Source organism: Physeter macrocephalus, chromosome 2, assembly GCF_002837175.3.
Source record: "Physeter macrocephalus isolate SW-GA chromosome 2, ASM283717v5, whole genome shotgun sequence".
Taxonomy (NCBI): Eukaryota; Metazoa; Chordata; class Mammalia; order Artiodactyla; family Physeteridae; genus Physeter; species Physeter macrocephalus.
Window position 1 is genome coordinate 15802188 of NC_041215.1, and position 15312 is coordinate 15817499.

The following is a 15312-nucleotide window of genomic DNA, read 5'->3' on the forward strand; positions in this document are numbered from 1 at the left end:
GAATATGAAAAAAATGTATATACATGTATAACTGAGTCACTTTGCTGTACAGCAGTAATTAATACAACATTGTAATTCAAGTATACTTCAATAAAAATAAATAAACAAACAAACGAATAAATAAATAGGTGCTGGACATAAGCAATTGGACTGAGCCCTGTCCATTAGATCTTACTCCCCCCATCCACTTCTCTGTGTCTCTCCCCCTTACCCCCTGTTCTATACCCACACTGGCCTCAGGAACATTCCCACTGCAGAGCCTTTGCACTTACTGCTGCAAACAATGCTCTTCCCCAGGCATTTTGGACCTTTGTCATGGGTACCTATCACATCCTCAGTATCCCCTCTGCAACCTCCTGCTTTGAAGTATCCTGCTTGAAGTATCCCCTCTGCAACCTCCTGCTTTGATTAATCACTGTCTTCTCCCCCTTTTTCCCCCCTTCCTAAGAGTTATTGATATCTGAAATGACCTTACTTAAATTTATCTGCCCACGAGGCAAGGATGTCTGTCTGTTTTGTCCATTGGTTGCTGTGCCTTTTGTACCTGGAACAGTGCCCCCCACACAGTAGGCGCTGAATACTTACATGTTACATGGATGGATGGATGGATGGATGGATGGGTAGGTGGAACTCATAGGCTTGAAACAGAGCAGTCTTAAGAACACATCAGTGGTAAAAATGAGCTCAGGTGGTCAGAGAGGGAAGTAGCAGTGAGGGGCTGACACGAGACAGTCTGAGCCACTTCCTCAGAGGGTCAAGGGAGTATCATAGGATCTTGTAGGACAAGCAGCCAGTTACTTAGTGGGTGGAGGGAACAGCATGAGAGGCAGAAGGCATAGAAAGGATCAGTATGTTGAGCTTTGGGGAAGACAAGAGGTTCAGAACTGTAGGAACATAAGCTGTGTGTGAAAAGAGAGAGAGAGAGAAATAGTGCTTGGAGGGGGACTTTGGGCTGCCAAGGTAGCAGAGACCAGATACAGAATACACAGGGCCCAGTGCAAAATGAAAACAGGGACCCCTTGTTCAAAAATGATGAAGAATTACAAGACAGTGACAGCAGAGCATTAAACCATGCCTGCATGGTCTTTTTTGCCAATTAAAGAATCAGACTCTGTCCTGGGGTCATGAGAAATCACTGAAAGTTTTTAAGTTGGGCTAAGTGACCAGATACAAGGTTGTGTGGGGATGGATCCAGGAGAAGCAGGGGGCTACCACCAGCCATCGGCCCAACAGAACTCCCATCCTGGAGCCCTGCTCCGCCCCTGTCTCCTCCTCATCCATCACTCTCCAAGCCCACTCTGTTCCACCCACCAAGTGGCTGTTCCCGTCCCTCTGCCCCACCACTATGACTCAAATTGCGCTTCCCTGACTCACTCTAGCAGCCCGCTGCCCCTCTTGGCCCCTTTTGCCTCCAGGATCTCTCCTTCCAAACCTGGGGCCCTGAGATCACACAGGATGCCCACACTCTTCTGCTCTGTTCCAGCCAGAAAGTAGTGGCACAGGACAGTGATGAAGTACATGCTCTGCGGCACCCAACGGACCTATGTTCAAACTGGCTGTGTGACTTTGGCAACTTACTCAACCTCTCTGTTCTTAAAACCGGTCTTTGGTCAAACAGGTTTGGCAAGTGCTGGATTTAAGGAGTCCACTCCTTTGTGAGCTGTTAATGTATGTTCTGAGCCTCTAAGAGGCCATGGGATTTCTCAAAGGTATCCAACCCCTTTCTTTCCTCTGAGGAAGCATTTCTCAGGACTGATGGTCTGGGCAGAGCTGACTCATCCTTTAGGGACAGAAAGTGCAGTGCCTGGGGCCCATGATCCTTTCAGGGGCTCACAAAAATGTTTCATTTCTTCTAAAATCGGAAGGGGAAAAAATGAATAAACTCCACTGTGAATTATACTTACCTTTATACCAAAGCTATTGTAAAATATATATATATATATTTAAATTTTTAATGGATGAGGGGGCTCAATAAGGCAGCAAAAGTGCCTGGGGCTCATGAAAATTGTGAGGTGGCCCTGGGTTTGGGGAACAGGCCGAGGAAGTACTGCCTACATGCCAGGGAGTCTTTCCCTGACACCCATGGCCAAGCCTGGCGGGCAACCACCAAGCCCATGAGTCCCTGTCTTCCTGAGAACCCAGGTAGGCTGAACCAAGGGCCCAGGGAGACAATCAGGGCCTGGGAACAGGTGAGGGAGCCTTTCCCAACCCTGCCTGGCCTCACAGGTATTAGAACGACTGGGTACCTTTGATACCTGCCGGATCTCAGCCACCTGGCCTCCTGGCCCTGGAGACGAGGTGCCGGACACGTCTGTGGGCTCAGCCGGGGGGCTGTACCAAGGGCCAAGAGTGGCCCCCCCCATCTTCCTGATGCCTTGAATGGCCACCCCATGGCAGGGCACCCCTGGAAGCTGGCAGTGGCTCCTGGTGCTGCTGGCACTGAGATACCTGCTGCCCATAGGTAAGGGCCTTTGGTGCTGGTCCTCTGGTGGGGGAGGTGATATAGGTGTCCAAAGGCCTAGGCTCATTCTTGGATGGCCTTGAGTGTCAACTACACTGGATTTCCCTTTCCAGCTTGGTCTCCACCCAACTATCCCTTCTTCCATGTTTCCAAACATCTCACCAACAAAGACCACTCTCCCTCCCCTTCTCCCCTTTACATTCCTTCCCTCCACCTGACTTTACCTTCCACTGTTATTGATTCACTTGTTTGTCTATATCCCCCTCTAGCTCATGAGCCCCACGAGGACAGTGAACTGTTTTGAACTGTTCACTGATTTGTCCTCAGCGCCCGTCACAGTGCTTGGCACACTGTAGGCCCTCCGTAAATATTCATCTTGTAACCTAGGTCCAGTCTGCCTGGGGGTGGAAAACACAGCAACCAAAGCCTTGAGTTTGGAGGTTGAATCCCACTTTCACCAGTCACTCGCTGTGACTCCTGAAGCCATTTGACTTGGCCTTCTGAGGCTCGGTTTTCCCAATCTGCAAAATGGACATGATGATGACAGCAGCACTTGGCTTGCAGGGCAGGTTGGGAGGATTTGATGGGGTCATGGAGATGATGACTGGCATGCTGAAAGGTCAGTGAGCAGTGACTGTTACTGTTATGAAGTGGGAAAGGCACACACAAGTGGGGTGAGGGTCGTGGATAGGACCATCTCTGCATGGGACCCAGAAGAAACCACATTTTCCATGTGGGCTTCAGGGGAGGCAGCAAGTAGGATTTATGATAACACAGGGAGCTTAGAGATACTAGCTTATCTGATGGACCCTTTTTTAATTTTATTTTTATCAGAGTATAGTTGATGTACAATATTGTGTTAGTTTCAGGTATACAGCAAAGTAAATCAGTTATACACATACACTGTTTTTTAGATTCTATTCCCATATAGGTCATTACAGAGTATTGAGTAGAGTTCCCTGTGCTATACAGTAGGCCCTTATTAGCTCTCTATTTTATATATAGTAGTGTGTATATGTCAATCCCAGTCTCCCAATTTATCCCTCCCCCGCTTATCCCCTGGAAACCATAACTTTGTTTTCTACATCTGGACTCTACTATTCTATATATAGTAGTGTGTATATGTCAATCCCAGTCTCCCAATTTATCCCTCCCCCGCTTATCCCCTGGAAACCATAACTTTGTTTTCTACATCTGGACTCTACTTCTGTTTTGTAAATAAGTTCATTTGTACCTTTTTTTTTAGATTCCACATATAAGTGGTATCATATGATATTTGTCTTTCTGTGTCTGACTTCCTTCACTCAGTATGACAATCTCTAGATCCATCCATGTCGCTGCAAATGGCATTATTTCATTCTTTTTTATGGCTGAGTAATATTCCATTGTACATATGTACCACATCTTCTTCTTCCATTCCTCTGTCAATGGACCCTTAGGTTGCTTCCATGTCCTGGCTATTGTGAATAATGCTGCAATGAACATTGGGGTGCATGTATCTTTTCAAATTATGGTTTTCTCAGGGTATATGCCCAGGAGTGGGATTGCTGGGTCATGTGGTAGTTCTATTTTTAGTTTTTTAAGGAACCTCCATACTGTTCTCCATAGTGCTTGTATCAATTTACATTCCCACCAACGGTGTAGGAGGGTTCCCTTTTCTCCACACCCCTCCAGCATTTATCTTTGTAGATTTTCTGATGATGCCCCTTCTGACCAGTGTGAGGTGATACCTCATTGTAGTTCTGATTTGCATTTCTCTAGTAATTGGTGATGTTCAGCATCTTTTCATGTGTTTTTGGCCATCTGTATGTCTTCTTTGGAGAAATGTTTATTTAGATCTTCAGCCTTTTTCAATTGGGTCATTATTTATTTTTTTGATATTGAGCTGCATGAGCTGTTTGCAGGCCCCATTTTATTGCGGAGAAAACTGAGGTTCAGAGGGGGTCAGGATTTTCCCAGAGCCCCACAGCAGAGGAGGTGGGTCCAGGTCCAAGATTCCTCTTCTTTGACACAGTCCTACCTTCTTTCTGCCTCCCCTGGGAGGGTCACTCAGTCACTCATTGGGCATTTATTTGTTGAGTCCCTGCCATGTACCCCTGCAGTCTTTGAGGACACAGCAGGCCCATGGCACACGGAAAGTAGAAGCACAGTACAGAGATGAGAGGTTTGTATTCTTTTCCTGGGGCTGCCATAACAAAGTACTACTGACTGGAGGCTTAAATGACAGAAATGTAGTCTCACAGCTCTGGAGGCCAGAAGTCTGACAGCAAGGTGTCTGCAAGGTTGGTTTCTTCTGAGTGCTATGAAGAAGAATGTTCCATGCCTCTCTCTTAGCTTCTGGTGATTTGCTGGCAACCTTTGGCATTCCCTGGCTTCTGGTAGCCTCACTCCATCTCTGCCTTCATTTTCACATGGTTTTCTATGTGTGCCTGTATGTGTCCAAATTTCTCTTTTCTATAAGGACACCAGTCATACTGGATTAGAGACCCACGTTGACAAAATCTGGCCTCTGTACCCCGGTGCTGGATTAAATCTTGGAGACAGAGTTTTGGGTGAAGTAGAAAGAAATCGCTTTATTGCTCTGCCAAGCAAAGGGGGCCACACTGGGCTAATGCCCTCAAGACTGTGTGTCCCATCCTGGAGGGGGTAGTGAGGAGTCTTACAGTGTTCAGGGAGCAGGGCGTGGTCAGCTCGTGGACATTCTTCTGATTGGTTGGTGGTGAGGTAATGGGGAGTCAGCATCATCAACCTTCTGGTTCCAACCAGCCTACGTGCTGTGGGCAACAACATACAGTAAACCTCTTCCACCTGGTGGGAGTTTCAGTATCTGCAAAACAGCTCAGAGGATATGGACAGAATATTAGCTATATCCCTGGAGGAGGAAATAAAGGTCCTTGGCTTTGCTTGATGGCTAAAATATTGTTATTTTGTCTTGCTTGACTGTTTTCCTTTCTTTTTGCATTTTCTCTCTTCTCTGATTAAATTTACTCTTTGGAACTCGGGGAAGGCCTAGGAAGGTAAAGTTTTTCTACAGCCAAGAGGCAGGTGGAGAACATTGTGGGGGTCTGTTATGGGAAGTTCCCTTTCTTTTTGCATTTTCTCTCTTCTCTGATTAAATTTACTTTTTTTTAAAAAAAATTTACTCTTTGACTAAAGTTTTTCTACAGACAAAAGGAAGGCGGAGGACATGGGTGGGGGTCTATGCTGGGAAGGCTTCATAGGGTCCTACTCGGTTACACCCACCCTACCCCAGTATGACCTCATTGTGACTTAACTAATTACATCAGCACCAACCTTATTTCCAAACAAGGTCACGTTGTGAGAGGTCCTAAGGGTTAGGACTTCAATGTATGCAATTGACATATGTCAAAGGGGAGACAATTAAACTCATAACAGAGGCATTGGGAAAGTAAAGGTAGCTGAGCTAGGGCTGTGGGGTGGGAGGGAAACTTCTCCAAGAAGGTGGGGTTACAGTTGAGCCCTGTTGTCAGAGAGGGTCTTGCACTAGCTTGGCTTGAGACAAAGGGTGGGAATCCCAGCCCCAGGTGGTGAGGTTTAAGTCAAAGAACAACTGAGGGAGGTTGGGGTCTGCCCACTCATGGTCCCCATGACCCACATTGCAGAGGGATGTGAGGTGAGAGAAAGAAGGAACTTTCACTCCAGTGGTTCTCAGAGGGAGGGCACATCAGCATCACCTACAGGGCTTATTAAAACACAGCTTCTGGGAGTAAGTCTGGAATGGGGCCCAGGAATTTGCATTTCTAACAAGTTATCAGGTGATGCTGATATGGCTGGTCAGACTCATCCAGGGAACCACACTTCAAGAATCACTGTTTTGCAGCCTGGGTCCATGTCTGCTTTATACACAGGAGCAATCTTAATGCTGCAAACAAAACAGAAAATGAAAACCAACACCTGTATGAATCTGTGCCAGCCAGAAAGCTCATAGAGGCCTTCCTCTGAGACATGGGGCCCCAGTCTTGCCCACATAAGAATCACCCCTGTGTACGAGGGGGTGGAGAATAGGAAAAGGAGGTGTTGAAATACAGATTTTTGGTTCCCACTTGCTGAACTCAAATTTCCAGGGAGAAGAGAGGGATAAATTAGGAGTTTGGGATTAACATAAACACACAACTACTTATAAAACAGATAACCAACAAGGACCTACTGTATAACACAGGGAACTATACTCAATATTTTGTAATAACCTAAAAGGGAAAAGAATCTGAAAAAGAATACATATATTATATATGTACATAAAACTGAATCACTTTGCTGTATACCTAAAACTAACACAACATTGTGAATCAACTACACTTCAATAAAAAAATAAAAAAGTAAATCTATCAGTTAAAAAACATTTCCAGGGAAGGAGCCTTGGGCAAGTTCTTTTACCATCCATACAAGCCTCAGTTTTCTCACCCTTAAAATGGGTTTGTCTGGGAGATTTGATGAACTAACAGAGTAGATTTCAAATGGTAGGGTGCGTCACCTGCGGGGCAGGGGTTTATAGTACAGAGGGCTGAGCCCCACCACCAACGTTTCTGATTCAGTAGGTCTGGGGTGGGGTTGGAGAACTGACATTTCTAACAGCATCTCTAGTGATGCTGATGGTCCGGAGACCACTTAGAAAAGCACTGAACTAAGGCTCTGAAAGGCTGGCAGAACAATGCCTGGTACTCTGTGAGTTTCATAATGGAAGCATCCCCCGGGGATTCTAAAGGCCAAGCAGGCTTAAAGATGCACCTCTGGGGGAACTGTTGGACTAAATTGGCTAAGAGTAAAAAGCAGTCTGTGTTGGAAGGAAGATCAAGTTCAGGACTCAAACGGTAGAATCCAGGGCACCTTTATTCAAAATGACATGATATAAAAAGAATTAGCCCCCCACTTCATACCCATTAAGATGCCTACTATAAAAATAAATACATAAATAAAATACAAAAAAAAAAAACCCAAACAAGTATGCATGAGGATGTAGAGAAATTGGAATCTCTGTGCACTGTTGGTGGGGATGTAAAATATGGAAAATGGTATGGCAGTTCCTCAAAAATTTAAAAATAGAATTACCGTAAGATCCTGCAATTCTGCTTCTGGATATATACCCAAAAGAATTGAAAGCAGGGTCATGAACAGATATTTGTACACCCATGTTCATAGCAGCATTATTCGTAATAGGCAAAATGTGGAAGCAACCCAAATGTCTGTTAACAGATGAGATGAATGGATGTATATAAAATGTATAAATACAGAATGGAATATTAGTCCTGAAAAAGGAGGGAATTTCTGACACCTGCTTCAACATGAGGACAGTATACTGAGTGAAATAAGCCAGACACAAAAGGACAAATATTGTACAATTCCATTTAGAGGAGGTCTCTAGAGGAGTCAAGTTCACAGAGACAAAAAGTAGGCCGGTGGGTTGCCAGGGGCTGGGGGAGGGGGATGGGGAGTTAGTGTTTAATGGGGACAGAGTTTCGGTTCAGGAAGATGCAAAACGTTTTGGAGATGGACGATGGTGATGGGTGCACGACAGTGTGAATGTACTTAATGCCACTGAGCTGTGTACTTAAAAATGATTAAGATAGCAAATTTTATGTTGTGTGTATTTTACCACAATTTTAAAAAAATAGATAAAAAGGAATGAACCCAATGCCTGCCATCCAATTAAAACTAAATATTAGCTTTTATTGAGAATGCAGATATCATTCCATTGTTATTAATATTGGAGTTTGACATGGTACTGACCCAAAGAGTATGAGCGATCCTAAAAGCATGGTGGTTATCATTATTGACTATAATGGTTTGATTTGTGCTGGGATTTGTGCTAAGCCTTTTGCCCCATAAGTCCTGGTAAAAACACTCTGAAATAAGCGGTGTTACACCTAATTCCAATTTACCAAAAGGGAAACTCAGGCACAGAGAGGTTGAATGCTTTGTCCAGGCCACACAGGATTCCAACCCAGAATTAATGGCAGAGTCCATTATGTCACTATAAAATTATAACAACAAACTGGACGATCTCTGGCTTCCTGGGACTCATAGACTGGCTGTGTAGATTACCAAAAAATAAGAAGTGATGTGCCCTTGTTGGAGAAACATAACTGAAAACCATGAAACCACAAGCCTTAATGTGATGCACTTCACAGGCAATTTGCTAAGAGATTGCGAGACAGAAAGACATCTCACCTTTTTCCACAGCCGCGCTGATACAACCTATTACATACACATTTGCAAGATAAAGGATAATTAATCCTCAAGTCAGAGGACTTGACAACACCATGTGTCACGCCCAGGTCGTCCGAGATTCACGCTGGTAATTGGAGTGACCATTTGTGTTAGCTAATTGGCTTTAGCCACAGCAAAACCAAATTTCTCATCTCTTGGTGACAGGAGGTAATTTTGCAACTTGGAGCAAGGCATCAGCTAAAGTTAGCATCCTATGCTCCCACAGAAACAGGGAGACCAGGAAATTTAAGCCTCTAATTTTTAATGTTTATTTGTCCTTCCACAGACAAGTCCAGGATATAACGTGAAAGGGAGCGGAGAGAGGAGGGTTGGGGGTGGTTTGCCTTGTTTTTGTTATTCAGGGGCCTGAAAAGAATTCACAAGAATTGGGTCTTACAGGAGCAAGAGTGAGAAGGGTCTGAGGTGAGGGCAACTGAGGCATGAATAGAGACCCAGCAAGATTGAAAAACCACCTCCCACTCTCCTGTTTATGCTCCCAGGCTCCTGTCCTCGGGATAAAATCTTTACTCCTCATGTAGCCTAAAACCCCTGCTTTCTTTTTTTTTTTTTTTATGTATGCTTTTTAAAAAAATTTTTATTTATTTTAGGCTGCGTTGGGTCTTCATTGCTGCGCGTGGACTTTCCTCTAGCTGCTGTTGTCTTCGTTGCGGTGCTCGGGCTTCTCATTGCAGTGGCTTGTAGTGGAGCATGGGCTCTAGGCACGTGGGCTTCAGTAGTTGTGGCACACGGGCTTAGTTGCTCCACGGCATGTGGGATCTTCCCGGACCAGGGCTCGAACCCATGTCGCCTGCGTTGGCAGGTGGATTCTTAACCACTGCGCCACCAGGGAACCCCAACCCCTGCTTTCTGCTCTCCCGCCTCTTAGCCCCTTCCTCCAGCTACACTGGCCTTTGCTGTTTCTGGAGAGGTTTGGACCACAGGGCCTTTGCACTTGCTATGTTGCTCTGCCTGAATGTTCTCTCTCTCTCCCCAGGGCTGGCTCCTTCTCATCATTCAAGGTGTGACCAGCTTCTTTTACAAAAATAAATCAGGAATACTCTGTTTTAGAATCCTCAGAGCACCAAAATACTTAAAATTACCTTGTTTGTTTAATGATTATGCTTCCCTCACCAGACTATATGTTCCATGACAGTGGCACCCATCTGAGGCCCCACAGCCTAGACTGGAATCCCAGCTCATATGTGTGACATGGGGCCTCTCTGAACCTCTGTTTCTTCCTCCATAAGAGGAACATAGAGGAGTTTCAATAAGGATTAAATAAACAACTCTTAGAACATGTAGGGGACACAGAATAGGGACTATACGTTTAAGCGTCTGCTGTTTTTGCTGTTATGATAGTAATAATGATATAATCCTTAGGTTCTAGCATAGAATTTAGCCTATGTGAGACATTCAGTACATATTTATTGGATGGATACACAGATGGGTAGCAGATTTTTGAGCAGAGAAGGGCAGTACTGAGCCCTTTCCGAGCTCTGGACATGGCTTATAACAAAACAGAAAGCCTGGCTGGGGGTGGCCAAGGGCTCCTCAGCTTATACCCCCAGCCTTCAAGCTCCCACTTCAGAGCTCAAATATCAGATAAAACCGATGGGAGAGAAATTATCTAAGTAAATGTGGTCATGTCTGCCTTTGAAGAGTTGGAATCTTTAAAACCAAGTTTCATTTTAAAGGAGCCCCAGCTGACTCAGCTCTAAGCAGTCCGAGGGGAGCACAGCCCTTGGCTCAAAGCCAGAAAATTTCTATCTTCAAGTTTCTATTTGTTCCAACTCACAATTTTTTTTTTGCTCCTCTGCAATCTTTGAAAGAAAAATGAATGCTCCCTGCATGCAAAGGAGCGGGAACCTCCCCCCACACCCCAGTTCACACGGCTTTATTGTTTTGTCCCCAGGGCTGCTTTTGTGGTCTCACAGCAGGAAGTTATCTGGAGGCTTTCTTCAGTGTTGTAAGCCTCTTGACCAATCCTGTTTGATAAGGATTAAAGAATGTCAAAACTCCTCAAGTCTTCCCAAGGTGTGCCAGGAAGTCATTCATATACTCCAGGCTTCCGGGCGGTTTCAGGGCTCAAATGTCAGTGAAAATGAAGAGAGAAGAGGATGGAAGTAAACGAGAGCTTGTCCTCTTTGTCTTCCTCCTCCCACTTTCCACTCGGGGTGACAGACGTGAGGAGTGGAAGATTTAAAAGAAGAGAGAGATGGAGAAAGAAAGGGAGAGAAAGAGAGAGATGGAAGGGAGAGGGAGAGAGGCAGGAGGTGGGGAGAGAGAGATAAAGTGAGGTGCCTGTTTTTCTACATTTCTATCCCATCTATCAAGCGCCTACTTTGTCCCTGTCACAAAATACAGCACAGGGACATGCAACAAATGTTTATTGGATGAAGAGTCCGAGGCATTTAAATCAGGGGCTCTCAAGCATATCTGAATGCCTGGAAGCTTTGAAAACAGTTCTACGTCAGCACTCCACCCTAGACTGGTATTTTTCTTTTAAAAAAGCTTTTGCAGGAGATTTTAATGCACAGCCAGGATGGAGAACCATTGATTAATATCAAAAGCCGTGCCACGCGGCTTGTGGAATTTTAGTTACCCAACCAGGGATTGAACCCAGGCCCTTGGCAGTGAGAGCGCCGACTCCTAACCACTGGACTGCCAAGGAATTAAAATCAAAAGTTTTGAAATGATGGCCTAGGCCTTGATTCAGGCCTAAAGATGATGTGTTTGTTTCACTGCACAGTGTCTTAAAAATATTTGCATTCCTCAATATTTCAAACTCTGGTAGTCCATAAACCTTCCAGGTTTCCAACTTTATTTAGAAAAGTTTGAAGTTCCAGCCATCATAGGTGTACCTCCCAGCAGAAGCAGAGCAGCACCTGTTCCTTTAGATGGAGCAGGAGGACGTTTTCAATTTGCCACTGTTCCCACCACTCCCTGTTGCCCCGTGGATGCTGAGTTGGAGGACCCAATTTCCCTCCTTTTCACAGTTGCACTGCTGGTTCTTCTTTGGAATAAAGTTTAGGAGAAGGTGAAATATTTGTCTAGAGTTAGCATCTCCAAGTCAAGTGGGAAATGGGAGCCTCATATTCCCAGGAACACAAGAAGTATTTCTTTATAGAAGTCAAGTTTATTCCTCCACATTTGTTATACAAAGTTTGCTTTTCTTACAGCTTGTTCAATCACGGACACTATATGTCAGAGGTGAAGTGTGGTGGTTGAGAGAAATGGTCCCAAAGTCTGCTTCTCAATACGATAGCCTCTAGTCACATGTGGCTGTTTTTATTTAAATTTAAAAAAATTAGATAAAAATAAAAGTTACGTTCCTCAGCCATAGTAGACACTTTTCGAGAGCTCAGTAGCTGTGTGGGACTGGTGGTTACTGTATCGATGGTACAAAACATGTCTATTGCTGCTGAAATGTCCAGTGGTCTATTGGAGAGCAATGCTCTGGAGTGAGACTTCCAGGGTTTAAAACCCTGCTTTGCTACTTCCTAGTTGTGTGACCTTGGGCTAGGTACTCTACCTCTCCTTGCCTTAGTTTCCTCATCTGTAAAATGGCTTTGTTTAACAATAGTACTGACATCAAAGGGTTGTTGTGAGAATTCCAAGACAATACATGTAGAGCTTTTGGAACAGTGCCTGGCAATGGTAAATGCTTATTAACATTGTAAAAGCATTTAATATCTATATGTTATTAATACAAATAATTATTAATATCTATTATTATTTTTTAACATCTTTATTGGAGTATAACTGTTTTACAATGGTGTGTTAGTTTCTGCTTTACAACAAAGTGAATCAGTTATACATATACATATGTTCCCATATCCCCTCCCTCTTGCATCTCCCTCCCACTCTCCCTATCCCACCCCTCTAGGTGTTCACAAAGCACCGAGCTGATCTCCCTGTGCCATGCGGCTGCTTCCCACTAGCTATTATTAATACTATTATATATTTATATAATAATATATTATATAATTTAATAATTGAATAATTATATTATGTAATATTTATATAATATATAATTAAATATATACAATAAATATCTAGTATATATAATAAATGTAATATATTATATAATTATAATGTATTATTATATATAATTATAATAACCTATTATTATAATTATATAACATAACATTAATTAACATCTATTATTAACATTAACATTTTATTTATTTTATTATAATTATTTATTATTATATATTACTTTTATATATTATGTATAATTATATGCTATAATAATTATAATTATAATAATCTATTATATACTTATATGTAATAACACTAATTAGCATCTAATATTATTATTTATTTTACACTAATAATAATGATTAGTAATAGATATCCCTGGTCCAGATGATTTTCCCATCCCCTTTTAACCCTCATTCATAATCTGTAAAGTTTATGAATTTAGATTCATACAGAGTGTAAATTATCCACTCTATACTACATATGAAGAAACTGAAGATCAGAGAGGTTTTGTCACTTGCTAAAGATCAACAGCATCTGCAAGGTGTAACTGGGGTACAGTCCAAGATTGTTAAATACTGATGCCCTTGCCTATTCACTCTACCATGAGGTCTTTTGAGGTGAAAGGCTAAGCAAAGGTCCTGGGGTAGACATCACCAGGTGTGTCTGGCCTGTAGTGCACTGGCCAATTTTGCTGGAATTCAGGGTATGTGAAAGGGGGGGTGGCGCCGAAGGGAGGTGTAAAAGTTTAGCTATAAGGAGGGATTGGAACCAGCCAGAAATTGAGCAACAGCCTGAGGATTTGAAGGCTTCATTTAGGGAGCAATATAGTTCTTTAAAAAGCATCTGCAGCTTCCCTGGTGGCGCAGTGGTTGAGAGTCCGCCTGCCGATGCAGGGGACACGGGTTCGTGCCCCGGTCCGGGAGCGGCTGGGCCCGTGAGCCAAGCCGCTGAGCCTGCGCGTCCGGAGCCTGTGCTCCGCGACGGGAGGGGCCGCGACAGTGAGAGGTCCGCGTACCACAGATAAAAATAATAATAAATAAACAGAGTAAAGGAATGCAAAATTTCTTACTGACACTTTTTCTGACATTGATATTAAGTCAAAATGATACTACTTTGGAAATGTCAGGTTCAATAAAACACATCATTAGAACTAATATCTAAGGATATTCTGTTCTTAATCAAACTTTAGTCAGGCTCTTCTGAGTCGTCTTCTTGAGTAGACCTTGACCTTGGCTTTCTGTTTCCATTCTATCCTTGTCAAGGCTGCCTAGCCCAGTCTTAGCAAGAATCTGGCTAAGGCAGTTTATCAAGAATCCCCCCATCCCTGACATCTGATCAGTTTCCTCATCCCTCACCTTTGCTGTACAAATCTTTGACCTACCTTTAGCAAGAATCCTGGTAGGTCAGTTAAGCAAGAATCCCCCTCTCCTTGAAGTCTCCTCAGTGATTTTTCCGTGCATGGACCCCCCTGACCCTGCTCCTTGGCTGTAAAACCCCACTTGTCCTATTGTATTCTGAGTTAACTCTGATCTCTCTCGCCTACTGTAGTTCTTCTATTAAATAAAGTAGTCCTCACCATTTTAACAAGTGTTAGAATATTTTTTCTTTTAATAGTAGAAAATTTAAAATTATCTTTGTGGCTTGCATTTGTGGCTCATATTTCTAAGGAACAGCACTGCATTGGAAGGTGGCACAGTATCCTCCCCTCCTACCCTGGGGCAGATTTTCCCAGACCTACTTTCATTGCTGACTATGAGCTTTAGTTTCTTCTTTCCACTCATTAATCTATCTCTCCAGTCTGCTTAGCATCCCTAGGTTAAGGTAATGGCTGGCACACCTATTTTTGAAAGGTTGCTCATTCATTCATTCATTCATTCATTCATATATTCTGCCAGTGTTAAAGAAAAAGATACTTAATGACATTTTTAAAACATGGCAAAAAAGACTTTACACAAGGGGAAGACTATCAGGTATAGGGCCCACTGTGATGGAATTTTCCACTGGGGGAGTGAGATTGGGCTTAACTCCATAAACAACATGGGCCAGTGGAAAGTTATAGCTAAAGAGCAGGATGGCAGGTTGGGGGTGGGGCAGGGTCAATGGATAAAAAATTACTAAGAGGAAACATCAGGGGTAAGGAGGATTTTGGCAAAACCAACTAGATAATAGATATTATTATATTATATTACTATATTAGGCATTAGATATTGAAAGTGATCAGGGTGGAGAGGTTCTTGCTAAAATTTAATTTTCCAAGGAAGTGCGCACATGCGGCTATGAGAAGTTTCTGAAGTCTGATTAAAATTTGGTCAAGCAAAGAATCTTTGTCACCAGCCTTCTGTGATATTGTAGGTTATAATAAGAAGTATATATTTGGTCTTCATCCAGTTTCTGGCACAGAGCTCCTAAAACCCTTGGAAGTGTTGAAAGTGATCAAGTTGGCTTTTGTTACCTTAATGAGGTGACTTTTGGTCCTCACCTAAGGATGGGGGCTGGTTGCCAAGGACACCTAACTGTGTGATTAGAGGGGGAGAGGTAAGGGGCTGGAGGTTGAATCAGTCTCCAATGGCCAATGATTTAGTCAGTCAGGCCTACGTAATGAAGTGTCCATAAACACCCAAAAGCACAGGGTTTGGAGAGTT